This window comes from Oncorhynchus kisutch, linkage group LG23 (genome assembly GCF_002021735.2).
Source record: "Oncorhynchus kisutch isolate 150728-3 linkage group LG23, Okis_V2, whole genome shotgun sequence".
Classification (NCBI taxonomy): domain Eukaryota; kingdom Metazoa; phylum Chordata; class Actinopteri; order Salmoniformes; family Salmonidae; genus Oncorhynchus; species Oncorhynchus kisutch.
Genome location: NC_034196.2, coordinates 4305158 through 4329085, shown reverse-complemented (window position 1 = coordinate 4329085; position 23928 = coordinate 4305158). Strand labels below are relative to the sequence as shown.

Genomic DNA, 23928 nt, shown 5'->3' with positions numbered 1-23928 from the left:
TACTGTATATTCACATACATGCACACACGTACACACACATGCACACATGCACACATGCACACAAGCATATGCTGTCAAAACAACGTTAAAAACAACATTCCAAAAAATGTAACCCTGTTAACGTCTTGTATTTTACAATTTATTTAATATTTTAAAAGCAGTTTTTCGAATTTGTAAATTAGACTTGTTTTTGTATAGCCTAGGTGTAGGCTACGCATGTTTTCTGTATGTTGGTGTGTGTGAAGAGGGCCTCATGGATGAATGAGCTGAAAAAGGATACATTTCCTCTCAATGTGACTGAGGCGTATGTGGGCCTCTCTCGCTCCATCTCTCTTTCTCTCTGTCTCTCTTTCTCACCCTCTCCCTTTCTTCCTCTCCTTCCTGCATATCGGAGCTATTCCTGGATTCCATGCAGAGGTGATAGGAAATGCGAACGCCGTGAGTGAATTAGATTTTTCTCTGTCAGGGCAGCTTGGGTTTCCTCTTTCCCTCCTGAGGATGGGCAGCAGAAACTGACAGAAACTGAAAACTATCGCCGCTTTTGTTCTCTGGCCAGTCAGGAAGATCAGACATTGTCTTGCTGTGTTTTTTTTCCGCCTTCTGTTGCGGATGCATGCAGTCGCAATGGAAGAAGAGTGAAAGGTGTATAATAGGTGTGTTTGAGGTTAAGACCGCTAGCATCACTGAGTCAGACTCAGCCGGCTGGCCCTTTTTATTGCTAAGAGGAGGAATATTCTGAAGAGCTCTTTTTTAGAGCGGAGGGTCAGGGCCAGTATCCTCCCGGAGGCAGTGTATGTGTGTGTATATCCTCCCTGCTGGCCACTGAAAAATCTTCCTCACAGCGCCGGAGGGAATTCAGCTTCCTGCACATTTCATATGTATTTTTTTATTGGATGGTTGACGGTTGCAAAGGGCCAATTACAGGGTATTTTACTAAACCTCTTGTGGTCCAGCCAACTGGATTTAGAGCAAGATTCAAATGTGCTGTTCAGTGGCTTGCGTAATCAGATGCGTACATTTTAAATCACACTTTACATTGAGCAGTAGGTAGGGACGTGGTAGCAGACAACAGCTGGATAGCCTTCACCTGTCACGGCAGCACTAACACAGGTTTGCATACAGAGTGCGTTTATGTGTGTGTGTGTGTGTGCGTGTTTGTGTGAGGCCAGTGGAAACAAGGCTTCTGTTCTGTGCCGCCGTCTAAGCAAGAGTGTAAGCAGCTAGCGGAGCGCTGAGCAGGGGGAGTGACGCAAGCAGGCAGCGGAAACAGATAGGCCCTCGTCAAAAGTAGTGCACTTTATAGGGGATAGGGTGCCATTTGGGACACATGTGCAGAGATGTGCTACAGCAATCAGAAATCAGATCTTAACCAGGCAGAGTCAGGCATGGATAGGAATGGCCATTTAAGGCATCCTGCACCAGGGAGAGAGGAGATGGACCTTGGAAGGTCACCGCACGCACGCACACACACACACACACACAGAGGAAGTGAGGAAGAAAGGCGAACAATTTCCTATATGCCTTTGCTTAACATGAGCAATTAAAATCCTTCATCCTTGAATGAAAGAATGGCGTGTTTGAGCAAAGTCACTGAGTGGCAATGTTAGTACGCCTGTGCCTATCTAAAAAAACAATCTAATCCTCTTGTACAGTAGTCCAATCTGGGAGGTAGCCTAAGTAGTTGCTTTTTAAGTGGGTCTGAATATTAAGTTGCATGTGATAATGGATTTTCAAGCATCAGGCCTACTTGCGTCTCGTTGCAGCTGTCAGTGGGTGCATTTTAAAACTGTGGAGCCTGAGGCAGTGTCGTAAATGGCCCCCTTCAAATGTTCCCCTTTTCCTTACAGTGCACTACAGAGCACTATGGGCCTTAGGCATACGTTAGTGCACTATATAGGCAATAGGGTGCCATTTGGGACGCAGGCTGAGCCTGGGCCTCGGCTTCCATCATTGAAATAGTGTGACAATGACATGAGAAACCCATCTGGTCCTCCATGGATCACTGGCTGGTGTCATCTCTCAGCACCACTTCCTCCTTTTACTTTTGGTGGTGTGGTACTGCACTCACTGTCAGCTCATACGGGCTATTCCTCTCCTCTCTATCTCTCTGTCTTGTTCTCGGTCGGTCGCTCTTTCTTTCTCTCTCTTTCTCTCTGCTTCTCTATCTCGCTCACTTTTTCTTTCTTTCTTTCTTTCTTTCTTTCTTTCTTTCTTTCTTTCTTTCTTTCTTTCTTTCTTTCTTTCTTTCTTTCTTTCTTTCTTTCTTTCTTTCTTTCTTTCTTTCTTTCTTTCTTTCTTTCTCTCCCCCCATCTCTCTCTCTCTCTCTCTCTTTCTCCCTTGCTCTTCCACTCTCTATGTTATAGCTCTGCACCTCAGTGGCCCCCCTAAAGGCATCCGCATATATAGGTTCGGTTTTCTCCTAGCAGAGCTCGGCGAGGCGAAGGGGAACGTCTGTGCTCACATACTCCCTAAAGACCTTCGCTTGAAAAATGAGGAAAAAAAACTGCAATATTACTGTTGTTTGTCCCTGTTGAGCCACCACAGCAACAACATAACATTTCCTCAAAATAGTCCGAATGAATCTAATATAGATCCATAAATCTGTAATTCATTTTGATGTTTTTTTGCCAGGAGGTCTTAGTTGCGCAATTTTACATCTAACTAGGATGTTTGGTGCAGTGCTCCTCAAGTCATTTGTTTTTGCCCTAATATATGCGCAAACTGTTTAGACTGGTAAGCATACGGTAAGCTTTCACACACACACACACACACACACACACACACACACACACACACACACACACACACACACACACACACACACACACACACACTATTTTACTGGATATTAGCCTAAACGTCAGTTGCCCCCCTGAGAGAATGAACCAATTAGAGCATGATTCTCTGATTGCAGCTCGCTCGCTGGGTGAATTATTAGAGCTACATGAAAGGAGAGTCAGGACTAGGAGTGTGTGTGAGTTTGTGTAGGCCTGTACTCTGCAGGTTAGGTAAGATAGCGCTGTGAATATTGATAAAAAACAGCTGGTTTGAGCCATGTTCTTCTCTGTGGCGAGAGGTGAGGGGGAACCGTGGCCCCATTTCTGCCCTAGACTAAAGGACACACACGCACTGTGTAGCTAGCGGAAGGACACAGGGAGAAAGGAGAAACTGGGGGTGTAAAGTCTCGGATAGCACCATTGCTGTAAGAAGGGATGAAGAGGAAGGAAAGGTGTGAGCAATATGGATGTGATGGTTGTGATTTCTACATTTCCAGTTTCACCCACCGTACTGAGCTGTGTTTCACGTTTTGTTTGAAATAGATTCAAGAGTAACAGATGGAGCTGTGAGCCGGGTCAGGGGGAAATCGCAGGCACCTGGGAACCCAGTGAATCACAGCACTGGAGAAAACAAGTGGGAGAAGTCTAGAGAAGTGAGGCAGTCATCCTCACTCAGTCCCCACAGGGATATTCTCATCCCAACGAGCAAGGTATGAACACATGTGTACTTGCCAAGCTTTTAATTCTGCAGTCCCCACCCCCTATTACGGCCATTTCGCCCCTGTCAGAACTAGGTTCCATTCTAGTCTAGTCTAGTCAGAAAGCTGCAGTGACAACTCTGGGCTCAACAGCAGCTGGCCGATCGGCCATATTTCTCCAGAGGATCCCAGACAGAGCCACATAGCCTATATGTCAGTTTCACTCCAGTACACACGTGACTGACAGGCAGAATCCCTCACTGTCAACCCGGGAAGACGAGCACCAAGCGACCGACCGCTTCTCTGCCTACTTCACATTTTGTCTTGTCAAGGCATTATTTCATTATTTCGCCTTGTGAAAGAATGTCTTTTCTTTTTCTGTGTCTACTGTATAAACAGACAATCTTTGAATTTGCTGCCCCTTGGCTTGTCAGAGGAACTGGATCTTTTGACATGTGAGGTGGATGCTTCCTTCCAATATGTTGCATTGCAATATATAGTACCAGTCAAAGGTTTGGACACACCTACTCCTTTTTTTCTTCATTTATTACTGTTTTCTACATTGTAGAATAATAGTGAAGACATCAACACTATGAAATAGCACATATGGAATCATGTGGTAACCAAAAAAGTGTTAAACAAACCAAAATATATTTTATATTTGAGATTCTTCAAAGTAGCCACCCTTTGCCTTGATCACAGCTTTGCACACTCTTAGCATTCTCTCAACCAGCTTCATGAAGTAGTCACCTGGAATGCATTTCAATGAACAGGTATGCCTTGTTAAAATGTAATTTGTTGAATTTCTTTCCTTTGTAATGTGTTTAAGCCAATTAGTTGTGTTGTGACAAGGTAGGGGTGGAATACAGAAGTTAGCCCTATTTGGTAAAAGACCAAGTCCATATTATGTCAAGAACAGCTCAAATAAGCAAAGAGAAATATCAGTCTATTATTACTTTAAAACATGAAGGTCAGTCAATACAGAAACTTTCAAGAACTTTGAAAGTTTCTTCCAGTGCAGTCGCAAAAACCATCAAGCACTATGATGAAACTGGCTCTCATGAGGACCGCCGCAGGAAAGGAAGACCCAGAGTTACCTCTGCTGCAGAGGATTCGTTCATTAGATATACCAGCCTCAGAAATTGCAGCCCAAATAAATTATTCACCAGACGCATCTCAACATCAACTGTTCAGAGAAGACTGTGTGAATCAGGCTTTCATGGTCGAATAGCTGAAAAGAAACCATTACTAAAGGACACCAATAATAAGAAGAGACTTGCTTGGGCCAAGCAATGGACATTAGACCAGTGGAAATCTGTCCTTTGGTCTGATGAGTACAAATTTGAGATTTTGGGTTCCATCCGCCGTGTCTTTGTGAGATACAGAGTAGGTGAACAGATGATCTCTGCATGTGAGGTTCCCACCGTGAAGCATGGAGGAGGAGGTGTGATGGTGTGAGGGTGCTTTGCTGGTAACACTGTCAGTGATTTATTTAGAATTCAAGGCACACTTAACCAGCATGGCTACTACAGCATTCTGCAATCTCAAATCTCAAATATATTTTGATTTGTTAACACATGTTTGGTTACTACATGATTCCATATGTGTTATTTCATAGTTTTCATGTCTTCGCTATTATTCTGCAATGTAGAAAATAGTCAAAACAAAGAAAAACCCTTGGATGAGTAGATGTGTCCAAACGTTTGGCTGGTGCTGTATATATATATATATATCTGTATATATTCTGTTCAGTTACCCCACAGCCAAGTAACCTGTTTCCAAATGTAATTGTAAGTGAGCAACAAAACTACTCGAATACCACATTTTAAATTGAGCAGGCCCTTTTACCGGTGCTGTATACTATAGTATGTGTGTGTGGTGTGTGGTGTATGCACACATCAGTCAGACAATTAGGAAAGTGTGGAAGTTACGGACAGACAGACATATGGAGGGGTCTCTATGGTGTTGGCTGCCGCATCTCCACCACCGCTGTCAGCCAGTTGACAGCTGTGTACGTAGTAATATGTTCTTTCCTCCGCAGAACCCTGCCAATCGGGTAGACAGGGTAAACATGGTCACGTGTGTCAGAGTATTTTGATCTGATTAATGACTTGTGTTACCTCATGTATTTGGCTATTTGGCCCGGTGTCACTATACTACATGTTTTGATATTGATTCTGATAATGAAAAAAGTAATACTTCCTGGTGTGCGCACACACACACACACACACACACACACACACACACACACACACACACACACACACACACACACACACACACACACACACACAGGACCATTATTTCCAGGAAGGTCATTCCTCAAAGCACAGCAGCCAGCCCTATAAGCCCTTAAGGCTGGTGTGTAATTGGAAAATATCCCAGGCTCTGTGAAACTTCCAGCTGCGTATCCATCCCTCATTTCTCACTTCCCTCAAATCCTCAGGATTTTAGCCAACCAGCTAACAGAATCTGCTCCCTCCCTCCTTTGTTTCTCCATGTTTTCCCCTGGAGCGAGTACAGACTCTATTGGCCTAACTTACGTACGCAATGCAGAATCTTCATTTTTTCCGTATCTAATTGTAGTTCTTGTGTTGGGTATTGTGTAGGGTGTACATTAGGCTTATGTCATGACAGGGGGTCCGGGGAGGTGCAGACGGTGAGTCCTGGCTCTAGTGATGTTTCTGGGCCAAGGTGAGCTAAGATGCCAGAGGACAGAGGAGAATAAGCAGCCAGGTGTCTGTGTGCTTTTTCAAGGTGTGTGTGCTTGTGTGTTTTGTCAAGGCGTGTGTATGTGTGTGCGCACGCGTGCGTGTTGTTTCAGATGCACACACATATGTTTTACCCCCCCCCCCCAACACATGCGCACACACACACACACACACACACACACACACACACACACACACACACACACACACACACACACACACACACACACACACACACACACACACACACACGGAGCTGTTGTACCACCAGCTTGGTGTGTCTAATGCATTCATGTTTTGTTATATCTGCATCTGTTTCCTTGGCTCTGGCTTCACCTGTCCTATTACAGTCACTCAGACTTGAATTGGCAACGCTTGTGTCTCTGACTCCCGTCGCACCGGCATCATATCATGGCGCTCAGTCTCCAGGGTATTGTAGTCATATTTTCTAGACTACTAGAAAATGGGGATGTTACGGCGTAGGAGACAATTTCACTCCACTGTTGTGTTGTCAGAAGAAGAAGCAATCGCTTCTTTTCTAAAAGTGTGCGCTGTCTCTTTAAGAAATTAATGACGTCAGAATGTGGCGGTGGACTCTGACTTTGTGGGTATGGAATCTAGTGGAAACCAGACGGTAGGTAAAGGAAGACGAAGAAGTGATGAGTTTTTGGTGGCGAGGGAGACGATGTGAATGATTCATGTTTTTTTTTGTGACAATCAGCATATTTTGCATACTAGGTTAGTGAGTTCAGCTGTAAACTAGCAAAGAAAGTTAACCCACAATTAAAGCAGAAAGCTATCGGTACCGTGTTGAATGAAGTGTTCTAACCTGGATGGACATTGTTTTTGAAAATAGTAATGAACAGTTTCAACATTTCTACATGCCGTGACGCATTATTCAAGTTCGTTAACTCTTTTGCAGCGTGAGTGGGGACTGGAGAGCTAATGCAGCTCAGATAGCTCTAGCAATAAATAAGTAAGTGGGGCAGGCACTTTGCTCTTCACGCTACGAAGGGGCAGCGCTGATACAGACTTGATCATCTCAATCACGTGAGACACATTTGACAGAAGTCCCGAACGTAACACAAACTCTACTACAGAAACCGTGTTTTGGTTGTTGTAAAGTAGGCCGTCATTGTAAATAAGATTCTATTCTTAATTGACTTGCCTAGTTAAATAGAAAATAATTGATCTAAAAAGTACCGACGTTTCAGTATACCGTGCAACACTAATCCACTGTCAGTCTTTCTCAAAACATTTGAGAATTTCTCTCCCACTTGTACTCAACTCTAGCTGTTTCCAATAGGAACTGCAACATTTACATTTCCCCAGTTCCCCATATAATTGTATTTGATTGTTTATCCTAAGTATTATAGACTCTAGTACCTAAAATAGAACTGGTCCTTAATGAAAACCCAGTCTTGCGTTTTAACCCAATGTAGGGTCATTTCAGAACAAAAACAGAGGGACACAGGATCAACCCTCCATTCCAGGTGGGTGGGGGGGGGGACTGTCTGCAAAAACCAATCTATGCTCTAGTGCTTAATTGACAAAGTTTTGACCCTTCGGGTCTTCACCAGGCGGGTTCCATGAATAGCACTGCCTGGTTAGGGCAGTGTTGTTGTTCTGTAATCTCCATTTCAGCGTGGGCTGTGCGCCGCCCCTATGGGACCCCAGATCACGTCCGGTTGTGATACAGCCCAGGATCGAACCAGGGTCTGTAGGGATGCCTCTAGCACTGCAATGTAGTGCCTCAGACCGCTGCGCCACTCGGGGTATTCCTATGGGCTAAATTCGATAATCCTCACCTTGTTTAGTGCTAGTCTCTGTTAATCTCTTTACAGAAAAACCTGGAGTCACCTGTTGTTGTTGTCTTGGAACAGCAGTAGGTTAAACCGACTAGAGGAGATCTCTCTCTCGTTTCTCAATGACCACATGGTCAGGTTACGCTGCTGTCAGCTCCTGCTATTTCTGACCTCCTGAGCCCTGCTGCCTATTTAAGACTAACATAAGAACCTGACCTGAGCAGGTTAATCCAGATGGCCAATGAATTAATCCAAGTTGGTTCTCAGGAAAAGAGATGGATATGCTGAAATGCAGTCGTTTTTTATAAAGATTGATATGTTTTAACAAAGAGTGACCATTACAGTCACAATGTAGGTCTAGGACAGTCAGTGTTTCATAGCCTGACCCAGTGGAGAGAAGACACGCATCATGTGATTGAATAGAACAGCACAGTCAATGTTTGTCTGTCTGACTGGTTCGGTAATGATCCAGTTGAGGGGGGAGTGGAAGGAAGGGACCAGTCTGCTTTGATCGTCAGGCCGGCAGAAAAGAGCCAGGAGGGGGAGAGAGAGAGTGTGGGCCCAGAGGAACAACCAGCCTCAGGTTGGTAGAAAAGAGCCAGCGGCGGGTTGAGATGAGCTGCGTTCTGTTCTGCATAGATACGACTGGCTACCTATGCCTCCCCACTCCACTCCCTCTCCAGTAGCAGCTCACAGGTTCCCTGGGAATTCTACTGACCCAGTTTACTTTGCAGCAGACGTTATCTTTCTAAACATATTCAACAGGAGGAGACAATGGCTGCTGCCCTGTCCTCACCGACCGAATCACCACCTCCTCCCCTCGTTCCTCCACATCAGGGGGAGAGGGGGAGGTTTGGGACAGGTCATCCATCTGCTGCCTAATGATGAAGGATGGGTGGACCAGGAAGAGGAGAGAGAGATGAGGAGAGTGCGTCGGTGTGCTTTTTGGGAGCAAAGGCAAATGTTGCCAAAATGTTGATCCGTATAGTTTGTATCATTGTCGTCAGGCTATTTGCTTACACACATCTGTTGTGACATCTTAACCTCGAGTTCCTTTGGCGAAGCAAGCAAGGTGACACATGGTGCAACCACAGTGCATCGACCGACTGCAGCACACACACACACACACACACACACACAGATCTGTCTCTGTCACCCCCTCCCCTTAGCCCTGTGTACAGAAGCGGTAGCAGGATGGTGCAGTCTCTGGGGGGCCTCTCTCTCTCTCTCTCTCGACCTCTCTCTCTCTGCATCTGCAGCGGAGGCTGAATCAGGGTTATCAGGAGTGCGTCTGCAGTTTCTTGTTTACCTCCACCTGTGCCTTCTCCAGTGCCCTCTCCTGTGGCCCTCTGGCGCCCCTGCTGTTCAGAGCCTCACTAAACTGGCGCCATCTACAGGCCTGAGGCTGCCTGCCACTCAGTTTCTAAGTTAGCGACACCGAGAACAACTCTGCTAGCCCTCTGCTAAGGGGTTCGAGTGTAGAATCCTGTGTTCCGATTGTTTGAACCAAATAAATTGATATTGATGGCGTAAAGGAAATAGTCAAGTTGTTGTGTTTGTTAAGGAACATTTTGTTCTGACCTCTTTGCGTAGATGTTCTCTGAGCAGACAGACACACACACACTGTGCAGAAATCCCAGGGGGGGGTGAGTTTGAGAGAAGCTTCCTCCTCCACCTCATGCCTGGCTGGCTAGGGCGGTGAATTTCTCCATTTCTAAAACACAAGACGACTAAAACACGAGAGGCGAAGGCCGTAGCCATGGCAACCTGGAGACGAAAGTGAAATAATTGGGTCTGGCCCAGATTTTGTTAAAAAAAGGAAGGAAGAAGAAAGCCCCTTGCAGTTACATTTAGACTTTGTTTCTTACTTGTTGTTCTTCTTTTTTAATGTGTCTTGTTCCCAAACCTTGGCCTTATCTAACAATGGCTGCTGGGCTGTCAGGTTTCTTGGGAGCTAGCTAGGACAGGATGATGGAAGAGTTGGCCAGGTACAGTCCTCTTCAATGTGTCTTACACACCTTGATTACAGACCTAGTGGGTTGACCTAGTGGCCTGTTTCTTCCACTTTGATCAACTTTGAGCGTTTGGGTGGTAGGAGTGTGCCTGGAGTGGGCAGGGTTTGCACTTTGGTGGCTGGCCTATTGTATCGGTTGTATTGCGCCAGTCGAGCGCAGAGAAAGTATTTTGGAATGAAAACGAATAGGCTTTTCTTTCCAACCCAGGTCTCGCCGGACGGACAAGTATTCCAGCTGTTATGCCATGGCTTTGAGTTAGGTCTCGTGGTTATATTATGATTTGTGTCATTAACGTAAATGAACAAAGTACTTTAAATAAACCTCTCTTAATCTCCCATGTTGCCTTTCCCATCTAACATACTAGAGTGCTTTTAGTACAAAATACAGATGTTGCGGGATGGCCATGCTATTTTACCACCCCACACCACATCACTGTCATGGAGCGTAGCGACGAGCTAGAAAACATGTGCCTGTACATGGCCTTTGCCGGGAGGAAAGGGATAGTGTGCAATGCAAATATTTAGGCTCCCGCTCTCCCCCCGGGTGTTATTTATGACCAGGAGCCGCCTCTCTGGATGACGGGGGGGGACAGAAAAGGACGTCCTATGCCAGCCCTGGGCCTCCTCCAGCCGCCCAGCTCCGGTAGTATATGGGGAGCAAAGGGTTTGTGTGTGTGTGTTTTCTCCAGACCAACATAGGAGTCTTTGTAGAGGACGACAGTTCACACTCCTGCTACCCAAAGGCTACAGCGCTGTGTGTGTTGTCCTGTCTCCCTGCATACATGTTGCCATAGTAGGCCCAGCCCCAAACCTAAACCCTCAGTTTCAGAACCTGTCCACCGAGGTCGCCGATGGCTATTGTTTTATTGTTTATTTTGGTTTATGCTAGATACATTTATTTACATTTTGATCACAGCCTTCTGCCTTTTAAGATAGAGGTCAGATTTCATTTTTTTATCAATTTAAAAAAAAGAAAATAATATTTAGCCTTTATTTAACTAGGCAAGTCAGTTAAGAACAAATTCGTATTTACAATGACGGCCTACACCGGCCAGACCCGGATGACCCTGGGCCAATTGTGCGCCATCCCGTGGGACTCCCAATCACGGCCGGATGTGATTTACCTTTAACCGTACAGATTGTCAAAAATAATACTGCTGCATACGGTGTTGTTACATTTAGTATAGAGACAAAGTAGAATCTCAATTCAACGGCTCAGACACAAGAGGTATGTGGCAGGGTCTACAGTCAATCACGGATTACAAAAAGATAACCAGCCCCGTCACGGACCAGGATGTCTTGCTCCCAGGCAGACTAAATCACTTTTTTGCCCGCTTTGAGGACAATACAGTGCCACTGACACTGCCCGCAACTAAAACATGCGGACTCTCCTTCACTGCAGCCGACGTGAGGAAAACATTTAAACGTGTCAACCCTCGCAAGGCTGCAGGCCCAGACAGCATCCCCAGCCGCGCCCTCAGAGCATGCGCTGACCAGCTGGCTGGTGTGTTTACGGACATATTCAATCAATCCCTATCCCAGTCTGTTGTTCCCACATGCTTCAAGAGGGCCACCATTGTTCCTGTTCCCAAGAAAGCTAAGGTAACTGAGCTAAACGACTACCGCCCCGTAGCACTCACTTCCGTCATCATGAAGTGCTTTGAGAGACTAGTCAAGGACCATATCACCTCCACCCTACCTGACACCCTAGACCCACTCCAATTTGCTTACCGCCCAAATAGGTCCACAGACGATGCAATCTCAACCACACTGTACACTGCCCTAACCCATCTGGACAAGAGGAATACCTATGTGAGAATGCTGTTCATCGACTACAGCTCGGCATTTAACACCATAGTGCCCTCCAAGCTCGTCATCAAGCTCGAGACCCTGGGTCTCGACCCCGCCCTGTGCAACTGGGTACTGGACTTCCTGATGGGCCGCCCCCAGGTGGTGAGGGTAGGCAACAACATCTCCACCCCGCTGATCCTCAACACTGGGGCCCCACAAGGGTGCGTTCTGAGCCCTCTCCTGTACTCCCTGTTCACCCACGACTGCGTGGCCACGCACGCCTCCAACTCAATCATCAAGTTTGCGGACGACACAACAGTGGTAGGCTTGATTACCAACAACGACGAGATGGCCTACAGGGAGGAGGTGAGGGCCCTCGGAGTGTGGTGTCAGGAAAATAACCTCACACTCAACGTCAACAAAACTAAGGAGATGATTGTGGACTTCAGGAAACAGCAGAGGGAACACCCCCCTATCCACATCAATGGAACAGTAGTGGAGAGGGTAGTAAGTTTTAAGTTCCTCGGCGTACACATCACAGACAAACTGAATTGGTCCACCCACACAGACAGCATCGTGAAGAAGGCGCAGCAGCGCCTCTTCAACCTCAGGAGGCTGAAGAAATTCGGCTTGTCCCCAAAAGCACTCACAAACTTCTACAGATGCACAATCGAGAGCATCCTGTCGGGCTGTATCACCGCCTGGTACGGCAACTGCTCCGCCCACAACCGTAAGGCTCTCCAGAGGGTAGTGAGGTCTGCACAACGCATCACCGGGGGAAAACTACCTGCCCTCCAGGACACCTACACCACCCGATGTCACAGGAAGGCCAAAAAGATCATCAAGGACAACAACCACCCGAGCCACTGCCTGTTCACCCCGCTATCATCCAGAAGGCGAGGTCAGTACAGGTGCATCAAAGCTGGGCCTGAGAGACTGAAAAACAGCTTCTATCTCAAGGCCATCAGACTGTTAAACAGCCACCACTAACATTGAGTGGCTGCTGCCAACACACTGACTCAACTCCAGCCACTTTAATAATGGGAATCGATGGGAAATGATGTAAAATATATCACTAGCCACTTTAAACAATGCTACCTAATATAATGTTTACATACCCTACATTATTCATCTCATATGTATACGTATATACTGTACTCTATATCATCTACTGCATCCTTATGTAATACATGTATCACTAGCCACTTTAACTATGCCACTTTGTTTACATACTCATCTCATATGTATATACTGCACTCAATACCATCTACTGTATCTTGCCTATGCTGCTCTGTACCATCACTCATTCATATATCTTTATGTACATATTCTTTATCCCCTTACACTTGTGTCTATAAGGTAGTAGTTTTGGAATTGTTAGCTAGATTACTTGTTGGTTATTACTGCATTGTCGGAACTAGAAGCACAAGCATTTCGCTACACTCGCACTAACATCTGCTAACCATGTGTATGTGACAAATAAAATTTGATTTGATTTGATTTAGACTGAACAGCTCTATGTCTTCCACTAATTGCTATATTACGCAGAGTACATTTAATTGGTTGTACAATACAAGCAAAACATTGGCGGGCACTCGGCTGGGGAGGTGAGTGATTGAGTTGAATGTCATTTTAAAGGGCCGGCTCTGTGGGCCACACCACAGACGAGCCAATAGCAGCGTTGCTCAGAAACTCCTTGAACCTGCCCTAATCATTCATTTCCTAATTGGGATGCTGTGGAAGTCAGAGATCTCTAGAGGTGTGTGGTGAGGTTCCCCATTTGGGATCCAGCGTAGTTTAGAGGACGGGGTTTGAAGAATCTGCCTGCTCTGCTGCTGAGAAGCCTCTCTGCTCCGTTCCTGTATGCGTAGTGTGTAGAGCAGTGTGTGTGCATGCGTATGTTTTAAGCATGTCATTCAGACTGCTGCTCAGGAATTCAGAGAGTCTAGCACATACAGCTCTCTGTGGTAGCTGTGTTGTCTGTAAGGAATGGGCTACAATTCCTCCAGCAGTATCCACTTTTGACAGCTGCTATCCTAAATCAGCTCTGGAAGCTTTTAGCGTAAGCGCCTGTGTGAAGACCATGTTGTCAGGCCAGGGATCCTCTGTTTTTATTGGAGAATCTGATTCATAGTACTGCACTTTTCAGGACTGTGCAGAATGTCCATTCCAAAGACAGGGAGACTCTTCCTGTGTCCCAGAGAGGCAAGGAATGCATCTGTTTCTGAGACACGCTGGGGGCAGATAAGGAGCTGCCGTTTCACACAGTTTGCAATGCTTTGATCCCTACAGTCATCCCTCGTGTTGCCTAACTTTTTACGCCGTTTACATCTAGCCTAAAACACTCCTGGATTGTAGGCTAGCTAGGCCTAGGGTACTTTACCTACTGGCACTAAGGGCACTGTGAACATTTGTATGCTGACAAGTCTGGATTACGGTCTGCCCATATCAGTCAAGGACGGAGACCATTATTCTACCCTATCCTCTGCCTCATTGCCTCCGAAAGCTATTCTGTGAGAACCACAATGTTTTGCAAGGAGGAACAGATGAAACAACCCCCCCCGCCCTCTTAAGAAGTCTATGGGGTAACTCTGACTGTGAAGGGATGAAAAGCAGGGCCTATTTACACTCACAAAGAAAGTTAAGTGACTCCTTTCTGTTAGCGTTAGCTGAAGGGACAAGACGAGGGGAGTGGATGGGAGCGCTGTGGGACGTGTCTCAGTGTCTGCCTGCGTTCCAAATGGCACCTTGTTTCCTATATACAGTGAGCCCCAAAAGTATTGGGACAGTGATCATTTGTTTGTTTTTCGGGCTCTGCACTCCAGCACTTTGGATTTGAAATGATACAATGACCAGGAGGCTCTAGTTCAGACTGTCAGCTTTAATTTGAGGGTATTTCCATCCATATCGGGTGAACCGTTTAGAAATTACAGCCCATTTTAGGGGACAAACAAAGTGACTCCCAAATGACACAATAAAGGATTTACCATTCATTTCTAATTGGCCCAATATAATAACCAAACAAACAGCAAATGCATCCAACAAATGTGTAGAGTCACACGCTTGATGTAGTCATTGCGTGCTATGAATATGGGACCAAATACTACGCTTTTGACAACTTTAATACGCATATAAGTGAATTTGTCCCAATACTTTTGGCCGCCTTAAAATGGGCGGTGGGACTATGTACAAAAAGTGCTGTAATTCCTAAACGGTTCACCCGTTATGGATGAAAATACCATCAAATTAAAGCTGACAGTCTGACCTTTAACCTCCCAGTCATTGTGTCGTTTCCAAGGTGCTGGAGTACAGAGCCAAAACAGCAAATATGTGTCAGCATAGATAGGCCTAGACTTAAGAGGACAGAAGATAGACTTGAGAGGATTCTCAGGATAGTGACGTTTGGTTTTATTCCCAGAGGAGCCGAAGGTGTTTTCACCATTAGGACTGAGACTGCTGTGTCTGGGGGCCCAGCCAGCACGTCTCTGACCTTTAGTGATTCCACCGACGGAAGGACAGGCAGATACAGAAAGATGGACCGAATGACAGACTGACAGGCCTATCTGTGCTCTGGTGTCGGTTCAATTGAAAAACATAACACTCTATAATGTGTTTTCTAAATCTAGTTTGCTACCTTAAATAGCATACTATTTATTACCTTAGGATGACCCACCCATACAAGACATACATTGCTCCGCTGTGGATTTTGTGTCACGTCACTTTGGTGCGGGCTGCATGGAAATGAATCATTGTTTTGCTGATTAGGGAGCTGCAATGGGTTATGGTATTAAACCACCTGAGGCTTTCTGACCATGGTTTTGATATTGTAGGCCTGTTGGGTGCCAGTGAACCGAAATGGTAAAACCATTTAGTTTCGCAAGTGTTAGGGCCCGGTCCTTTCTCTCAACATGTATGGATTTGTTTCTCAGTTGATTCCCAGATGTTTCATGTGTAGCCTAACAAATGATAGGAATCTGTTTTGAAATACCTGTTGTGGTGTCCCTTGGTTCTTGTTGAATACACTAGTTCTCTAATAGATTTTCATGTCATTCACCATCACTGGTCATTGTTTTCAGACTCCTTATGAGTCAGAGGTCATGATATAATCAATCAGCAGCCTGCTTTCCCTTGTCTTGTCTTGTGTTAGGCCTATAGGGCTATGCTACATAGAATCCGTATCTGCGAGAGGTTAACTGGTGTCATGAACACGCCTGTGGATTTCAAAATGGACCGTTTTCCCATTAGTTTCATATAGTATAGCAGTCGACATGTATTGAATACAGTTGAACTGTGCATCTGTCTCTTTTTTAAGTTCTTCTCTGCAAATGATGATGTGTCAGACTGGTGTGAAAAAACGATTTACCAGATCAATCTAGGGCTGGGTTACATGAGATGCTTCAGTGGAGTTTAATGCCTCAATCAAATTGTCTGTCAAGCTAGAGACGGCCGAATGCGTGGTTATTCTGCACACACAGCACTTCTCTCTTTCCTCCCCGGCGGGAAATAACTTGGGTTCAGTTGATGCCTCAATTCAAAATAGTAGTTTATTTTTGCCTTACTTTATCTAGGGACAACTGTGGAGTCTTTGCATTGATCGAGTTATTGGCCTCATCCTAGCATAGGCCTAACTTAAGCACGTCACACCCTGCTACCTCACTTCTTAGTATGAAAACAATGTCACATTTCCTGTTTCATACTGATTACTGATTTATATATACACTAGATGACTGACAGTCACCTGTTTTGAAGCCACCGCGCCTCTATCTTGGAATTCCCCCATCGGTGTAAAAAAGATTTGATTCATGTCTGCATTTGTTTTTGCCACTTTTATTATATTACATACACCGCCTGTAGCCATGAAGTGCTTTGAAAGGCTGGTCATGGCTCACATCAACACCATTATCCCAGACACCCTAGACCCACTCCAATTTGCATACCGCTCCAACAGATCCACAGATGATGCAATCTCAGTCGCACTCCACACTGCCCTTTCACACCTGGACAAAAGGAACACCTATGTGAGAACGCTGTTCATTGACTACAGCTCAGCGTTCTACGCCATAGTACCCTCAAGGCTAATCACTAAGCTAAGGACCCTGGGACTAAACACCTCCCTCTGCAACTGGATCCTGGACTTCCTGACGCGCCGTCCCAGGTGGAAAGGGTAGGTAACAACACAACCTCCACGCTGAGCTGATCCTCAACACGGGGGCTCCTCAGGGGTGTGTGCTCAGTCCCCTCCTGTACTCCCTGTTCACTCACGACTGCATGGCCAGACACAACTCCAACACCATCATTAAGTTTTCCGATGACACAACAGTGGTAGGCCTGATCACTGACCAACAATGAGACAGCCTATAGGGAGGAGGTCAGAGACCTGGTCGTGTGGTGCCAGGACAATAACCTCTCCCTCAACGTGGTCAAGACAAAGGAGATGATTGTGGACTACAGGAAAAGGAGGACCGGGCACGCCCCCATTCTCATCGACAGGGCAGTAGTGGAGCAGCTTGAGAGTTTCACGTTCCTTGTTGTCCACATTACCAACAAACTATCATGGTCCTAGCACACCAAGAGAGTCGTGAAGAGGGCACGACAAAACCTATTCCCCGTCAGGAGACTTGGATTTGGCATAGGTCCTCAGATCCTCAAAAGGTTCTACAGCTGCACCATCGAGAGCATCACTGCCTGGTATGACAACTGCTCCGCCTCCAACCGCAAGGCACTACAGAGGGTAGTGCGTATGGCCTAGTACATCACTGGGGCCAAGCCTCCTGCCATCCAGGACCTCTATACCAAGTGGTGTCAGAGAAAGGAGAATCCTGTAGAATTTCATTCCTATTAAGTACTGGGGGAAGGAGCAGAGTGTGCAAAGCTGTCATCAAGGCAAAGGGTGGCTACTTGAAGAATCTCAAATATAAAATAGATAGATATAGAAAATCCCTTGAATGAGTAGATGTATCCAAACTTTTGACTGGTACTGTATATAACGACATGCTTGATGTTTTGTGTACACAGTTCATTAGGTACACCCATCTAGTACCGGGTCAGGCGCCCTTTTGCCTCCAGAACAGCCTGAATTCTTCAGGGCATGGACATGTTGCTTAATTGGTATCAAGGGACCTAATTTGTGCCAGGAAAACATTCCCCACACCATTACTCCACCGCCACCAGCCTGTATCGTTGACACCAGGAGGTTTGGGGCCATGGACTCATGCTGCTTACGCCAAATCCTGACTCTGCCATCAGCCTACAACAACAAGAACCTGGATTCGTCGGACCAGGCACTGTTTTTCTACTCCTTAATTGGTGATCGCATTCCCGCTAGAGCCACTTCTTGTTTTTAGCTGATAGGACTGGAACCTGGTGTGGTTGTCTGCTGCAATAGCCCATCAACGACAAGGACCGACAGGTTGTGCGTTCCGAGATGCTGTTCGGGAACACCATTTTTGTACTGCGCCGTTATTTTCCTGTTTGTGGCCTGCCTGTTAGCTTGCACAATTCTTGCCATTTTCCTTCGACCTCTCATCAACGAGCTGTTTTCGCCCACAGGACTGCCGCTGACTGGATGTTTTTGGTTTTGTTGCACTGTTCTTTGTAAACCCTAGACTCGTGAAAAGCCCAGGAGGCCAGAGATTTCTGAGATACTGGAACTGGCGCGCCTGGCACTGACGATCATACCATGCTCAAAGTTGCGAACGTTCAATCGAATAGTAACTGGATGCCTGTCTGTATCACATTTTAGGAAAGACCCAGATGCAGACAGTGTCGAAGTAACAAACGTTTATTACAAGAACAGGGGCAGGCAAAACAACAGGTCAAGGGCAGGCAGAGGTCAGTAATCCAGGGTGGTGTGACAAGGTACAGAACGGTAGGCAGGCTCAGGGTCAGTTTAGACAGAAAGGTCAGGAAAACAGGAACTATAGAAAAAGACAGGAGCAAGGGGAAAACCACTGGTCGGCTTGACGGACAAAACAAACTGGCAACAGAAAAACAGAGAACACAGGTATAAATACACTGGGGATAATGGGGAAGATGGGCGACACCTGGAGGGGGATGGAGACAAGCACAAAGACTGGTGAAACAGATCAGGGTGTGAGTGTCTACCTGCTTTATAAAGCGAACCACGGCCACGTGACTCACAGTCTGTAGGGAGCAAACCATTTTCTTGAACGAACGGTGGACCTAATAAACTGGCCACTGAGTAAGTTGTTAGACTACACCTACTATAGAATAGAAGAGGCATTTGAATTTCATTGAATTTTACTGAATAAAATTCTATATCCTTTCATTCAAATTCTAATTGCACTTCTGTATCCTGTTTACAACTTCAAGTTCAATTAAAATGTAAGAATGGAATTCTGAATTGAGCACAACCCTGCTGTAAACCTGTTTTATTATTTGGTAGTCTAGATTAGCTACCTGGTTTGTCAACATATTTTGTCTATATTTTTGGCAAGATCTTTTCCATAGTATTATAGTTCCATAGTACAGACTCCTTGCTGTCCCCAGTCCACCTGGCCGTGCTTCTGCTCCAGTTTCATCTGTTCTGCCTGTGATTATTATTATTTGACAATGCTGGTCATTTATAATCTCCACCCGGCACAGCCAGAAGAGGACTGGCCACCCCACATAGCCTGGTTCCTCTCTAGGTTCTACACCTGCATTGCTTGCTGTTTGGGGTTTTAGGCTGGGTTTCTGTACAGCACTTTGAGATATCAGCTGATGGAAGAAGGGCTATATAAATAAATTTGATTCGATATTAGATGTAAACTCAGTAAAAACATTAACATCCTCTCACTGTCAACTTTGTTTATTTTCAGCAAACCTAACATGTGTAAATATTTGTAGGAACATAAGATTCAACAACTCAGACATAAACTGAACAAGTTCCACAGACATGTGACAAACAGAAATGGGATAATGTGTCCCTGAACAAAGGGGGGTCAAAATCAGAAGTAACAGTCAGTGTGGCCACCAGCTGCATTAAGTACTGCAGTGCATCTCCTCCTCATGGACTGCACCAGATTTGCCTGTTCTTGCTGTGAGATGTTACCCCACTCTTCCACCAAGGCACTTGCAAGTTCCCGGACATTTCTGGGGGGAATGGCCCTAGCCCTCACCCTCCGATCCAACAGACGTGCTCAATGGGATTGAGATCCGGGCTTCGCTGGCTATGGCAGAACACTGACATTCCTGTCTTGCAGGAAATCATGCACAGAACGAGCAGTATGGCTGGTGGCATTGTCATGCTGGAGGTTCATGTCAGAATGAGCCTGCAGGAAGGGTACCACATGAGGATCAGTTGTCCATCCTGTCTCCCTGTAGCGCTGTCTTAGGCGTCTCACAGTACGGACATTGAAATGTATTGCCCTGGCCACATCTGCAGTCCTCATGCCTCCTTGCAGCATGCCTAAGGCACGTTCTCGCAGATGAGCAGGGACCCTGGGCATCTTTCTTTTGGTGTTTTTCAGAGTCAGTAGAAAGGCCTCTTTTGTGTTCATAACTGTGACCTTAATTACCTACCGCCTGTAAGCTAGTGTCTTATCGACCGTTCCACAGGTGCATGTACATGTTCATTAATGTGCATGTTCATTAATTGTGCATGTTCATTAATTGTGTATGGTTCATTGAACAAGCATGGGAAACAGAGTTTAAACCCTTTACAATGAAGATCTGTGAAGTTATTTGGATTTTTACTAATTATTTTTGAAAGACAGGGTCCTGAAAAAGGGACGTTTATTTTGCTGATCTTATTTCTTTATCCACACGCCCTTAAATGAGGGTCACAGTGTAGTAGAAGGCCAGAATCTCAAAATAAAATATTTTATCCTTTGCAGTCTAATCAAGGTTTTTTCAGCCCATTGATCAGGTCACAATTAGCCTAGCTACAGTTTTTAATGAGAGTGCTGCTGGAAGCTGTTCAATGCACACACAGCTCTAGGAGCCTTTTTAGCTGATAGGTCAAAGAACACTTTAAAGTCCCTTTAATCATCTAACAAGTAGCCCAGGAAGCTTGTAGAAAAAGCCTAGAAGTACACTCAACATGGCTGCCGGTCATGGAACATTGACTTGAATGGGTTTCCCTTCTAGGAATTATATTTCTATGGCCCCACACCAAGTCAGCATTCTGAGATGATAAAATCTCTCTGTGCAGTTGAGGAATGGAAAACATTCTAATAATCATAGACATCTTAATTGGTGAATCAGTTTTGTGTTTTGGGCTGTGACGGTCATGGAATGGTGGATGACTGTAATTGGCCAGCCAAATGACTGCGTTCTCTGTAATAACCATTCGAATAGCACATGTTTAAAAATATCTCCTCTCCTCCCCTCCTGACTGCATGTGCTGGCATAGAAATAGAACTATTAGAACGGTCGTCCCCATTCAAGTCAATGATTGCATAGTGGGTGGACTGGTGGCCATAGCAAGTGTACCTATAGGAGCAAAGCAGGAAGTAAAAGCAGGAAGTGTACACATCAATATGTACTGTGATTTGTTGATTCAACTCAACTGGCATGACAAGAAATCCACTCCATTGCATGAGCCACATCAGTTAACATCAAATACTGTTTGCTACAAGACCGTGCTTATTTCAGCAAGGAGCAACGGACAGGATGGCTGGACGCAACTGCCCGGCCATCCTGTCTTCAGTCGGTTGTTCGCCCCGTCCCCCCAACCCCATAAACAAACCAAAAATGGTTATAGAGTTTTTTCCCCTCCATTTTCATGACAGTCTTCATCACTAGGCAGGGTAGCCTAGTGGTTAGAGCGTTGGACTAGTAACCGGAAGGTTGCAAGTTCAAACCCCCGAGCTGACAAGGTACAAATCTGTCATTCTGCCCCTGAACAGGCAGTTAACCCACTGTTCCTAGGCCGTCATAGAAAATAAGAATTTGTTCTTAACTAACTTGCCTGGTTAAATAAAGGTAAAATAAATAAATAAAATAACTGTTGGTTACACAGGTACAGTAATTGTGCCAGCCCTTCGGTGGTGTTAGTATGATCTAGTTGATATATATATATTCTGTCGGCAAGTGGAGTTTTAGACATTTTGACAGTTCATGCACTGCGCACACAGACAGCTGACCTTCCCTTTATGCTGCAGCAGCCAGTCAGAAGACTTGTCAATATTTTACTAAATCATAAACCTCCCATTGCTCAGTTCCCTTGTAAAAAATGGTGAGAGCAGTTTGGAGCGATCCTGGCCGTGTTGCTATTGTTGTAAAATCATGCACAGCTGCTTGTGGCTGACAATGTTTCTACCAGACTCCTCTGTGGTCTGCTTTAATGAAGCACAGGCCTTTTGCTTATCTCTCTCTCTCTCTCTCTCTCTCTCTCTCTCTCTCTCTCTCTCCTTTCTCTCAATCTCTCCTTTTTCTCTCTCTCTCTCTCTCGCCTTTCTCTCAATCTCTCCTTTTTCTCTCTCTCTCTCTCTCTCTCTCTCTCGCCTTTCTCTCAATCTCTCCTTTTTCTCTCTTTCTCCCCTTTCTCTCTTTCTCTCTCTCTCCTTTCTCGTTCTCTCTCTTTTCATAACACCACCCTTTACTTTCCCTTTCCAAGGATAAAAGATGCTGCTGGCTCATAAATGCAGCAGTCACAGAGATGCAAATACATTTCTCCTACATCGTCGAGATTAGAGATGGGCTGGCGGTGTCACTGACTGTCTCTGGGCGAGAAAACAATTTTCACTGCCGTATTTATCATCAAACAATCTCCAGACTCGGGGACAGGCAGGGGCTGAATGACACGAGAGGAGAGGAGAAAGGAGGGAGGGAGAGGAGATGATTTGTGGTTGGTGGGGTAGTGGAGAGAGGAGGAGGAGGAGAGGGCGAGGGTGAGCAACAGCTCAGATGGAGGATCTGCTAAACCCTCAGTGTGTCTGTCGGTAAACACACTTGCGATGTGGAGATGTGTGAGCCCCTCTCATGCTGGACTTCAGGGGACTTAGATGAGAAGGATTAGGACTGCAGAAAAGGGCTCGGTCTGGACTCTGTAAGTGCTGTAGCCAACTCACACTGGCCATTGAGAAGGATTGTCGATTGGAAACTATTTACTGAATGTCTGTGTGTTTGTATCGGTTTGTCTGATGACCTACTGGAGGGTTGTTTCTCCATCACACTGCAACCCCAGTGAATGGAGCCGCTGGCTGTGTGTGTGTGTGTTTGTTGCTCTGTTCGAGGCACCTGTAATCACTCAGTAGTGGAGCTCACAGACCAGAGCGATTACGGAGCTGCCTGCCCTCAGGCTCTGCTCTGCTCTCCTCTCCTGTGCTTGTGCTGGTGCTGCTGTACACACACACATATACACACAGACATGTACAGTCGTGGCCAAAAGTTTTGAGAATGACACAAATATACATTTCCACAAAGTTTGCTGCTTCAGTGTCTTTAGATATTTTTGCCAGATGTTACTATGGAATACTGAAGTATAATTACAAGCATTTCATTAGTGTCAAAGGCGTTTATTGACAATTACATGAAGTTAATGTAAAGAGTCAATGTTTGCAGTGTTGACCCTTCTTTCTCAAGACCTCTGCAATCCGCCCTGGCATGCTGTCAATTAACTTCTGGGACACAATCTGACTGATGGCAGCCCATTCTTGCATAATCAATGCTTGGAGTTTGTCAGAATATGTGGGGTTTTGTTTGTCCACCCACTTCTTGAGGATTGACCACAAGTTCTCAATGGGATTAAAGTCTGGGGAGTTTCCTGGCCATGGACCCAAAATATCAATGTTTTGTTCCCCGAGCCATTTAGTTATCAATTTTGCCTTATGGCAAGGTGCTTCATCATGCTGGAGAAGGCATTGTTCGTCACCAAACTGTTCCTGGATGGTTGGGAGAAGTTGCTCTCGGAGGATGTGTTGGTACCATTCTTTATTCATGCTGTGTTCTTAGGTAAAATTGTGAGTGAGCCCACTCCCTTGGCTGAGAAGCAACCCCACACATGAATGGTCTCCGGATGCTTTACTGTTGGCATGACACAGGACTGATGGAGCGCTCACCTTGTCTTCTCCGGACATGCTTTTTTCCGGATGCCCCAAACAATCAGAAAGGGGATTCATCAGAGAAAATGACTTTAGTCCAGTCCTCAGCAGTCCAATCCCTGTTCCTTTTGCAGAATATCAGTC

General features: G+C 45.6%; 1 protein-coding gene across 6 annotated transcripts in view; it reads left to right on the top strand.

The window, feature by feature from the left end:
- LOC109868286 (spermatid perinuclear RNA-binding protein-like) overlaps positions 1–23928 on the top strand; it is a 135374-nt gene that overhangs the window by 5894 nt on the left and 105552 nt on the right. For 2 of the 6 annotated variants that reach the window (XM_031802604.1, XM_031802605.1), the window contains one exon: positions 3322–3488. The exons of 2 other annotated variants lie outside the window; for them this stretch is intronic. The gene's annotated coding sequence lies outside the window, so the exon portion shown is untranslated. Of the gene's footprint in view, positions 1–3321; positions 3489–6798; positions 6822–22769; positions 22791–23928 lie in introns of those variants that run through there. 2 more of the 6 variants (XM_031802607.1, XM_031802608.1) reach the window with 2 other exon arrangements.